The sequence below is a fragment of the Adiantum capillus-veneris genome, chromosome 3, assembly GCF_014529385.1.
Source record: "Adiantum capillus-veneris isolate H3 chromosome 3, ASM1452938v2, whole genome shotgun sequence".
NCBI classification, from domain to species: Eukaryota; Viridiplantae; Streptophyta; class Polypodiopsida; order Polypodiales; family Pteridaceae; genus Adiantum; species Adiantum capillus-veneris.
In genome coordinates, this window is record NC_140933.1 from 112,957,749 (window position 1) to 112,969,397 (window position 11,649).

Sequence of the window (11,649 nt, forward strand, 5' to 3'; positions counted from 1 at the left end):
CTCCCGACTCCCGAGTCTCTCTCTTAGTCAAAAAGAAACTCTTTGAAAGAGCGCGCGCCGGCTCTCTCTCTCTCTCTCTCTCTCTCCCGACTCCCGAGTCTCTGTCTTAGTAAAAAAGAAACTCTTTGAAAGAGCGCGCGCTCTTTCAGAGAGTTTCTTTTTGAAGAGAGAGAGAGAGGGAGGAGAAGAAGACCGTACCCAGCTTTGTCACATATTACATTCCTTGCTCCTTTGTCTTGCAAGAGCCACACAGTTATGGTATGCAAGCAAATGTGAGTCGGCTCTGCAAACAGGGCGGCATTGTCATAGTGTCGCCACCGCCAGCGAAGCTCCCCATCTGCAGAGGTTAAAACTCACAGAAAAACCCAATTATGGATTTGCCAAGATCTTCAGCTTCCTGTGTTCGTCTAGTCCCTCTACTCTTATTCTCTGTTTTTGCTCCTCTGTTTCTTCTGCTACCACATTCAATGCAAGGGATGAGTATCGCATAGCTTGCGGCGTGTCATCGAATTTGACCGATTCGCAGGGCCGCTTGTGGACAGGGGATGCTTCCAACGCTGCATCAGGTAACCCTTATCTGAACTTGAATTTAGGCAAGGACATCAATGCATCCTCATCAAGCCAAAACATCAACCTTCCGGACTCTGTTCCCTTTTCATCGGCACGTATCTTCACCAGTCCGGCTACATACTCCTTCCCTGTCAGCCCCGGCCGCCATTGGATATGACTGTACTTCTACCCCTTCTATTTTTTGACATACAGCATCTCAGATGCCATCCTGACACTGGAAATAGATACCTACACTCTCATGCAAAATGTTAGCCTGTCTTATGTCATGTCAGCGCTGAATCTTGGCTTTATATTCAAGGAGTTTTCTGTGAATGTGACGGAGAATTTCTTGACACTGAATTTCATTCCCGGCAGTAGTCTAAACGCATATGCTAGGGTGAATGGCATAGAGATCTTGTCCATGCCTGAGGATATGTATGTGAACAGCTTGAATGCAGTGAATCTGGATGCTATGATTCCATTTCCAGTGCCCGGGACAGCGCTAGAGACAATGTTTCGAGTCAATGTCGGCGGAAAGGCCATTGTTGAGAGTAATGATGCTCTCGGGCGCCTTTGGGCAACAGATGAAGCCCACATTTTCGGAGCTCAACAAGGTGTTGCCACATCTGTACCTCATGCTATTTCTTATGGCACTCTCGACAACTTCACCGCACTAGAAGGTGTGTATACGTCGGCCCGCTTCATGACAAATTACAATGATGTCAACATGCAGTTCAATCTCACATGGAATTTCTCTGTCGACCCTAACTTCACCTACTACATGCGGTTTCATTTTTGTGAGATTCAGTACACTAAGAGGAACATGAGGGTTTTTGACATCTTCATAAACAGTCAGCTAGCAACTCCATCACCATATGATGTGGCGGGGGCAGCAGGAGGACCGTTCGTTGCTTCTGTTCTTGATTTTGCCATGCCATTTCAGCCGACTGATGCTCCCTTCATCACAGTGGAGCTTCACCCTAACATCATCTCACGACCTGCTTACTACAATGCAATCTTGAATGGCTTGGAGATCTTCAAAATGAATGATTCTGCTGGCAATCTTCAGGGGCCACGCCCGCCTCCGCTTACTGTGCCCCCATTGGATATTTCATCTCCTTCAATAGGGACATCAAGGAAAAAGTTTGTGGGAATTATAGGAAGAGCTGCGGGCTCGTTAGCTGCTTTAGCTGCTCTCTGCATTATCCTGTTATGCTTTTGCCGGAAAAGCAAGAAGAGCGGTGGAGGCCGTTCTCCCTCATGGCTGCCGCTTCCTTCTCATGGAGGCAACTCACACTCTATTGTAAGCAAGCTTTTGACAACTTCTCGAAAGAGTGGCACGGGCAGCTATGTCTCATCTGTGCCATCCAACAACTGCAGATACTTCACCTTCTCTGAGATCTTGGAGATGACGAGCAATTTTGATGAAGGGCGTGTGGTCGGAGTAGGAGGTTTTGGGAAGGTTTACAAGGCGGTATTGGAGGATGGGACCAGTGTTGCAGTGAAGAGAGGGAACCCTACCTCAGAGCAAGGTGTAACTGAGTTTCAAACAGAGATCGAGCTTTTGTCGAAGCTTCGATTTGGTCTCTCTCATTGGGTTTTGTGAGGATCTTGGTTTCGTGAGAGTGGGCACTGATCAAGGAGCGTGATGAGTCATGACCTAGTCGCTGTCGACCTGGCTGAGCAGTTCCATCAGTAGTACAGCCCACGATGTTGTTAGAGAAAGGGAGCTGGCTAAGGACTTAGGCGAAACTACAGGCTTCATCACTTCCACTCTCTCCTGATTGCTTGCTGTCGACCTGGCTAAGGGCGTAGGTGGAACTGCGGGCTTTATCTCACACACACACACACACACACTTTTTAGTAATCAGGCTCAGGGCCATTGCCAACTTGACAAGCAATCAATAGACTTGGCAAGCGGCCATTTCTCACTTGACGCACCTGCCGTCGACTGCCAATAGCTTCCATGGCACTGAGCTGAGCGGCTCAGATAATGGCCATGGCGGCAATGTGATTGTTGGCCCGCTTTTTGTAGTGCTGGCCATATTCATCATGGTTGTCCTGGGCATCGTGGCAGACTTTATTGGCTGCATCTAAGGAAAAAGCAACATGGAGAAAGTTGTGTAAGGCTGCATTCCTTATAACTTGAGTGGCTTGAACGTTTGCAAGCCATGGGCTGGAGCATCAATCAAGCCATGGGCTGGAGCATCAATCGCTTGAGGAGATCCTGAAGGGAGCAAAGGGAGTTGGAGGAATTTGAAGCATTCGAGCTCTTGGGCTGCAGGGGTTCGCTCTTGACTACCATATTGTGCACGCCCGTAATTTAAGAAAGATTACCTCAAGAAAGCTTGCCAATGTACGCCAATTCCCAAGTGGCAAGCCATTTGCCCACGTGGCAAGCCATTTGCCCACGTGGCAAGCCATTTGTGAGTGTTGAGGTAGTGGTCTTCCTGCCCACGGTTTGATGCGATCGCTGCCCAAGCATTGCTCACTAAATTCCACGTTGGTTGCTCACTCAATTCCACCTCTGTGGGTGGCTGTTGAGAGCTAGGTGCACCTCTTGGAGGGAGTTGCTGCCACATCACAACATATCCTCTCATTTTAACATAGATATATAAGATGTGCCTTTTCTATTTATTTTGTGTAGCTTTGCTATTTACTATCCTTGAGTCCCATGTGTATAGGGAGGCCATTTTAGACCTTCACTATTGGCCTTGTTATCAAATTGCACTTAGCTTGTTTGTTGTTTAGGAAATGTAACTCCTTCGCATTAGAGGTAGACGAGACTTGGCAACAACTGCCATGGGTCACAAATGTTTTTGGTCATATGAACATCACCCCCAAGGGATCCGATTTGATGAAATCATTGTGGGGTGCTTGGAATAAGTTCAGATTGCAGATTTGTCCAAAATGGGACAACCATTAGGGTCACCAAATCCTCCATTATGACACCATCTTGTTTCCCCTGAAACCTTGCCCCCCTATTCAAGCTGTCAGGGAGCAAAAAATTGCCAGGAGGGAAGAGCGCTTGGGATAGGGACTGAGGCCACCGAGAACTCCAAGCAGTGAGCGGCATAGCAAGATTTAGCCAAGAGTTGTGACTCGATAGTACTTAAATAGAAACCTTGGACCTTTGAGCTCATGTAATGAGATACAGTTTTTGCTTTACTCTTGAAAGCATGACTATTGCAAGCATACAAGGGTTTGCATTTCGCAATTTTCCCCCATCTCCTTCTTTGAATATTGGTTATTGCTGCCGATATTGTTACTATGTCTTTCATGTTGTTTCCAAAGGGAAAAAGAAGAAGAAGAAGAGAGTTTTGACATCGTCAAAAACTATCCCAAGGGACCGTAAAAAACCAACCGCCGAGGAGAGAGAGAAGTGTGATTTAGTAGTTGCACCTCTCTGGAGGTCTCCTTTTGCTGCATCTACCCGTCCACGCTGGCGGGAGCTCTTTCAAAGACTTTTTTTTTAAGAGATTGAGAGAGAGTGAGGACAAAGTTTTCATAACAAAGTTTTTTTTCGAGCACTGGTCCCTGCCCGTATGTGAAAGAGTTTGCGTCTCTTTCAAAGAGATTTTTTGAAGGGTTTTGTTTATACCTTCTTGCCTCATCTATTTTGAGTTTCCTATTCCTTCAAAACCAAATCTGTCAATGATTAGGGACCCTGAGATTTACCTTTCCTAGCCAACACAGTTGTCTCAATGTGGCACAATGTTGTTTGTTGTAGCACAACAAACCTCCAAGCTACCCTTATGGGGTGCTAAGGACTGATGCTTGGGCCCCCCGATAGAAGGCTACCTATGATGGTGTGATCCAAACTTTAATATATACCATGATGTGGGTTTTCTCAAAAGAATAGCCTCATTGCAATAATAGAATTTTTTTTCAAGTTTCCACCGCTTTCTCTAACTTAAAATGCATAGTATGTTATCGTGCATCAACCCACAATAACTTGAGGTAGAGCAAGAGAGAGGAGAAGAAGAAGAAGTAAAAGTGAAGAGAAGCTCAAGCTCCCAGACTCTCCTTATTCATGAGATTTGTTTGAGTGGCAACAACCTTACTCTTTTAGTGTAAGTCTCGTGGTCCCACATGTAGGGAGGTAGGAATAGGAGAGCTATATCCACAAGAGGAATATCAACATGCCATTGTATGGGTTCCAATTGTTCTAGCCCATCAAAGAAAACATTCTACCAAACCCTTGTTTAAGGTGCTTTTTTGGTCAAAATTTGGTGATCGTTTTACCATTAAAAATAGGTGTAATCTTGTTGTTTTTTCTTTTTGGTGCTTGAAGTCACCTAAAAAATCTTGTTTGGTTTTTGTTTTGTATAGTGTGCCTTGGCCACTCTTGCTCGTTTTAGGGATTGCTCGGAAAATCTCGCTCGAGATTTGAGATTCCTCCTCATTTAGTGGGGGTTACATGACCACTTTTGGCAAGAAAAAGTCCAGTGAGCAACCAACTTCAGCATCAAACCTACAACCACGAATTTCACCCCTAAACCCTCATGAAGCAAAGAGGCGGAGGATTGACTATAAGATTGCCACTTGTATACGTGTGCTCCTAGTGCACTTTGTATTTCACTTTACTCTTTTACATTTGTTGTATTTTAATGATAAGCTAACCTCCTGTCCGTGTGAAGATTTCTTTGGATATTGTCCAAAGTGCTTTGGTGATTGAGTGAAGAGCCTTCCCGATTTACCTTTGTTGCTAATTTTCAAGAAGTTATCTCAATCTAAAGATACTGTCCTTGTTAATGATGTTTTGAACATTAATGGTGTAACTTTTGTTCGTCATGCCGATTATGGAAATGGCATCCAACTACTACTTGCAAAAAGGCTCGGCATAGTAAGAAGTGTTTCCATCACCCTCTACATCTTCACAGAGGCGTTAGGAAGAGTAGAAGTGATCCGAGGTGCCGACCTTCTGTGGTTGATCAGGCTCATTGGTCCAAAGATGGTGCAACTAATTTACTCTATTGTGTGGGTAAGTATGGATGCCAATAATGACAATAATGATCCACGAATGTTTCCTTTCCATTTTGTGTGTCATATGCGTGTTAATATATGTATTGATAGGAAATTATTCTATCAGCAAAGAATAGCCTTGTTGTTTGGAGCTGAAAGACTTGGGGAAATCTTGCACTCTCCTCATCCTGTCATTCTACCCTTAGTAGATTATTACCACTCTTTTGATGTGTCAATATTCATCCTATTTTGAGCTAGCTATGCTAAAGCTCCAAATTGTACTTATCATACTCTACTTTCAATAAATTGGAGTTGTTTGTGTAATTGTATACTCTCTCAGTTACATTATGGCCTCCCCTAATTTTTATGGTAAGCCTGGGGAGGTTGCTTCAGACTCTTTGGATAATTTGGAAATGGAATTTTTAGTGTCAGAAAGGAATGATGAGGCCACAAAGCTAAGGGCCTTTCCACTAGTCTTAAGAGGTGCTAAAGTATCGTATCAAACTTTGGCACCCGAAGAAAGAAGAGATTGGGAAGCCTTAAAAACGGCCTTCATCGAAGAATTTCGCCGTCATGAGCCTCCATAGGAGATATGGAGACAACTCTTAGAGCTACGCCAAACATCACCCAGTGACTATAGAAGCCATGAAGGGAAGTTTTCCAACCTGTGGGAGAAGTGGTGTGCATCACTAGGCAAAGGGCAAAAGACGCCAGAGTGCCTAAAGAAGGACTGTTTACTAGCAGGGCTTTACCCCATCCTTCGAGAAAAGATAAAAGGTAAATTCCCAGACACCTTTGAGAAAGCTATGAATTATACAAGAGAGAAGGATAGGAAATTAAAGTTCCAAGCTCAGCTACAAGGAGGAATGGAGCCTCCACCGCTAGCTCAACCTACGTCAAGGGTAGCAGTAGGGATAGGAGCAATAGATCAAGAGTCCCTTCAACAAGAGCTCCTTCAAGAAATCACGAATTAGCTAGAGAGCCTGTCCATCAATTTGGTTCAAGGTGTAAGGGCTCTCCAGCAAGGAAATGAACGAAATAGACAAGAAGGACAAAGGAAAACCTGTGAGTACGTTTGCTACAATTGTGGAGAGGTAGGTCATGTCATGTATTATTGCCCTCACCCACGACGCTATCAAGGAAATGGTAATCAAAGACAACCTCCCCACCAACAAGTCACCCCTCCTCGAGCAAGGCCGCCAAATGGAAAAAATGCACATGTGGCTCCACCAATTCAAATATTGAGACCCCCTCCTCCACCACCACAAGCACCAACAGAGATCCCTCCACTATCATAAGGTGGGGAGGATAGGGTTGTCTCTCTCATAAGTCTTGACAATGGTAAGGATAAAGGGAAAGAAAACATGGAGGAAGTTGTTGCCATGCCAATAAAGAGAGTTAGGAGGCAAAGAACTAATGATGGAAGCTTCAGAGCCAGATAAAGGGAATGAGGGTTCCTCCCAAGTGATAAGAGACAAGAAAAGGAAGGGTAGGTCAAGGAGGCACATAGGAGTAGAAGAATTTCCACTTGGGGTGGATCCATACCCTATGACCTCATAGCAGATGTGAGTAAGCAAGGACCAAAGATCTCATGGCAGCAACTCCTCCACCTTTCCCCAAAGATGTGTAGAACCTGGTCTAAGATGGTTAGCACTAGGAGGGCTAAGGCAAAGTCAGTTGGGTCCATTAGTGCAAGATACATGAAGGATATTGTGCCAATCATTGATGCAGAGATTAAGAGTCAGCGAGTCTCAAATGTGTATATTGATGGTGGAGCAGAGTTTTGTGTTATGACAGAGAAATTGATGCACAGGTTGGGTTTGGAAGTAAACGAGTAGAATTCCTTACAATCTAAGATGTCAAATAATGTAAGGGCAGATTATGTGGGAAAGGTTAATGGAGTGAAGGTTTCAGCTTTTGGTGTGGTAGTCTCAATTGATGCTTATGTGATCCCAACTAAGGGGGAGGGCTACCCATTAATTCTTGGAAAACCTTGGCTTATGCTATGAAGGCCAGGCAGGTTTGGGAGACAGGTTCCCTTGAGTTGCACCCATGTCATAAGGCCGATGGCAAACAACAAAAAATTGTGTATGACATGAATCAGGGTAGACAACAAGACCTGGGTATGGAGACTTCGGTGGACAAATGGAGCACAAGAAACTACTCTTCCTTTGAGGGTGATTCATCTCAGGAGGATGCTAGTTCTTTGGAGGTAATGGGTATAGTACTACAAGACCCTGAAGGAGAGGGTAGTCAAGACTCTCTAAACAAGGAGGAAGTCATAGGCCTAGAAGATATGTTAGCTAAAGACCTACCAGAAGAAGAAAAAGGACCCTATTTGCAGGTACTAAAGAAGCATGCCAGTCTCTTCATAACTGATTATGAACACATTAAGAGAGTAACAGTGACTCAACACCATATCCAATTGAAAGAAGGTGCCAAGAGAGTGGTGCAAAGGCTTAGGAGATTAGGGCTAGTGCAACAAGATGCTCTCTTAAAGGAAGTGAAAAGATTACTCAAGGTAGGATTTATCTACCCAGTGGAAGATTCCGAGTGGGTTTCCCCGGTTGTGGTAACACCAAAGAAAAATGGGAAGTGGAGGATGTGTGTTGATTACAAGCCTCTAAATGCAGCCACAAAAAGGGACCATTTTCCTTTGCCTTTCCAAGATGAGATACTAAATGAAGTGGCTGGTCATGAAAGGTACACAGTGTGTGACGGGTACTGAGGCTACTTCCAGATCATAATTGCAGATGAAGATCAAAGGAAGACTACCTTCATAACTCCCTGGGGGTATTTTGCTTACAGAGTTATGCCTTTTGACTTAACTAATGCTCTAGCTACTTTCCAAATTAAAGGTTTATGAACTTGGTGTTTCAACCCTACTTTGGTAAATACATACGAGTCTTCACTGATGATTTTTGCATTTACAGATCTAGGGAAGTGCATCTTTCCAAGGTTGATGAAGGCTTCACCCATCTGGCCCAATTGGGTGGGCAATTAAAGAAAGACAAGTGCCATATAGGTGAGAGTAAGGTCACTCTACTAGGCCATGTTGTTTCTCAAGATGGTATTGAGGCTGACCCTGAAAAGGTAAAGACATTGTTAGCCTTACCTACTCCTTCAAACGTGAAGCATCTAGTCTCCTTCATTCAAAAGGTTCGCTACATGGGATGATTCATACATCTCCTTTCTCAGGCAATCTATCCTTTGCAGCAGCTCACTAAACACACTACATTGGCATGGAGTGAGGAGGGTGAAAGGTTCTTTCAAGAAGTTAAAACCATTTTGAGCTCATTGCCTGTCATCATGCAGCCCACATGGGGTGAATTATTCTATGTGAATCCTAGTGTAGCCCCAGAAGCTCTAGGAGCTGTCTTGATGCAAAAAGACCAAAGACGTCTCTCATGAGACCAATTTACTTCTCTAGTAGAGTGATGGTAGCTGCTGAAAAGGGTTTGAGCGCAACTGAGCAATTGGTGCTAGCTCTTAAGTTTGCAGTGCTTCCGAGACAATTTGTGGTGATCACAAATGAGGAAGTCTTTCCATATGCCCTAGAACACATGGAAATCTCTCAAAGAATAGCAAAGTGGGTGGTGCAGCTTCAAGAGTTTGACTACACACTACAGGTAGAGGATTCCACCCGTGCTTGTTTGGCAGACGTCCTCACACAAAGGTGTTATGACAAGATCAAGAAAGAGGCACCTAGTAAGGTACCACCTATCCCGGAACCTGAAATTCTATTAGGGGCACAAAGTCTATATTTTGATGGAGCTTACAAGAGAACAAAAGACAAGGCATCAGCAGGTATAGTGATACTAGGTCCAGAAAAGGAGAGGATTTTTGCAAAAGGGTTTCACCTAGAACAGGTTCATTCTAACAACAATGAGGCAGAGTACCATGCCCTTGGTGACTCCATGTTGATTGTTAAGCAAATGGTTGGCATATGGGCCTGTAAAAATCACAAATTGTCTATTACAATGAGGGAAGCAAAGGCCTTGTTGAAGGGTTTTAAAGAAGTTTGCGTTCACTTTGTACCTCGAGATCAAAATCGAGAAGCAGATGCCTTAGCAGCTGAAGAACTACAAACTCTCATGGTAGGTGTTGTCCTTGTGAAAGGAGCTGCATGATTTACTTTACTTTCTTGAGAATTGTGAAGCGCCCTGTGGTATGAGTAAAAGTGAACATAGGTGGCTGGCAAAAAAGGCTACTAGATATAGTTTGGTAAGTGAGGACTTGTATTGTAAGGGGAAAGATGCTGTCATGAGGAGATTTCCCGCATCCCAAGAGATCAAGGATATTTTGTTTAGCTGTCATGAAGGTGTGTGTGGTGGCCACTTTCAAGAGATCACTAGCAAGAAGATCTTACAAGTAGGGTTTATATGGCCTAGCCTCCATGGAGATGTACAACACTGGTGCTGCACATGCGAGGTTTGCCAAAAAGCCAGACCAAGGCGTCTTGCTCATGAAAATCAGCACACAATTAAAACCTACAAGCCTTTTGAAAAATGGGGAATAGATGCAATAGGGCCACTACCTTGCACTCAATCAGGAAATGAGTACATCATTATGGGGGTGGAGTATATGACTAGATGGGTAGAAGCTCGACCCACAAAGCACATCACAGCCAAGAATCTGAGTGATTCCATCTTTGAGTGCATTTGTTGCCATTTTGGCACACCTTTGGAGATTCTCTTGGATAGGGGACCGGGATTTCGAGCTGATTTAGTCGGGCAATTGGTGAGCAAGTTGAAAATCAAGCATAGGCACTCAACACCATACTATCCTCAATGCAATGGTCTTGTGGGGAAGGTAAATGGTATTATATGTAAAATCATCACTAAGTAAGTGCATTTACATCCTAAGGCATGGGAAAAACACTTAGATGCAGCACTTTGGGCTTATAGAACATCCTTTAAAACATCCTTGGGGTATACACCCTTTCACTTGGTTTACGGGCAAGAGGCACTACTACCTTTAGAAGTGGAGGTAGCAAGCCTCCGAGTTCTAAAGGCACATCAAGAAGATAGATAGTCAAGAGAAGCAGGTGGAGAGAAAAATCATTGATTTGGAGAGGGTAGGGCTAGATCAAGAGTCAGCACAGTGAAATACTATGCGGCTCACGTAGAGAAGAAGCGAAGGAAGTTCAATCGCAACCTTGTCAAGAAAGACATCAAGGAAGGATCTTTAGTGCTCAGATACGACAATCACTTTGATCGCAGAAAGGATGGTAAGTTCTTGCTTAAGTGGGAGGGCCCTTTTGTAGTGATATAGAGGTTCTCAAATGGCAGTTACCAGCTAGGTGACTTAGATGGTAAAGGACATCAGACCCAGTAAATGGTTGGCGATTGAAGGACTACCACTTTCATCTTTCATAGCCATATGTTGGTGGGATCAATGATAAGGTTGGTTCAAAGGAGAGCTCATCATATTTGAGGTCCGACTAAGATAACAACCATGTACATATTTTACCTCAAAAAAAAAGAAAAAAAAATGTTACCAATGAGAGCCCATATTGACAATGGATGGGGTATGGCTTTCAAGGGTCTAGGAGACCAATTGTTTGTCATGGGTGGATACAATCATTCATCAAAAAAGGCTAAAAAACAAACAGGATGCAGCAATCAAAGGGCAGCTACATGGCAAAGGAAAGGGTCATGATAGAAGTCCAAGATATAATGTTCACATATCAAAGGCTTTCATCTACTGTTCAATTGCTTCAAAATTGCAGGTCTGTAATGCACTCCACAAAACACCATATTACAACACATTCTATAGCTAGAGGCATAAAATACCTCTAGCTTTAGTGGGAGGGCTATATGATGTGTGTTTTTTATGATCCCTCTTAAAACCACAATTTTGGCATTGCCAGCAACCAAAAGGAAGAAGCTCCTCTCAACCGAGAAGGCTCTAGTGCATGTATAACAATGTTGGATGTTGTCACAAAGTCATCTTGGTAATGATCATAATTAGCAAGGTAAAAGTGTTTCTCAGATGCGACCACCTAAGCTTGCACCGCTAAGGATTAAGACAACCAATAAAATGATCACAGCAAGAAGTGTGAAGCAATGGAGCAACAAGAGTGAACCTTGCTCACTAGACGGGTTTTTTGCCACTTAAGGTTTGGCTAAACCT

The 11,649-nt window shown here is 43.8% G+C and overlaps 1 pseudogene; it reads left to right on the plus strand.

Annotated features, from left to right (window-relative positions):
• The first annotated feature begins 204 nt into the window (after positions 1-204).
• LOC147461506 (receptor-like protein kinase FERONIA pseudogene) lies at positions 205-3,184 on the plus strand (annotated as a pseudogene).
• Positions 3,185-11,649: the final 8,465 nt, after the last annotated feature.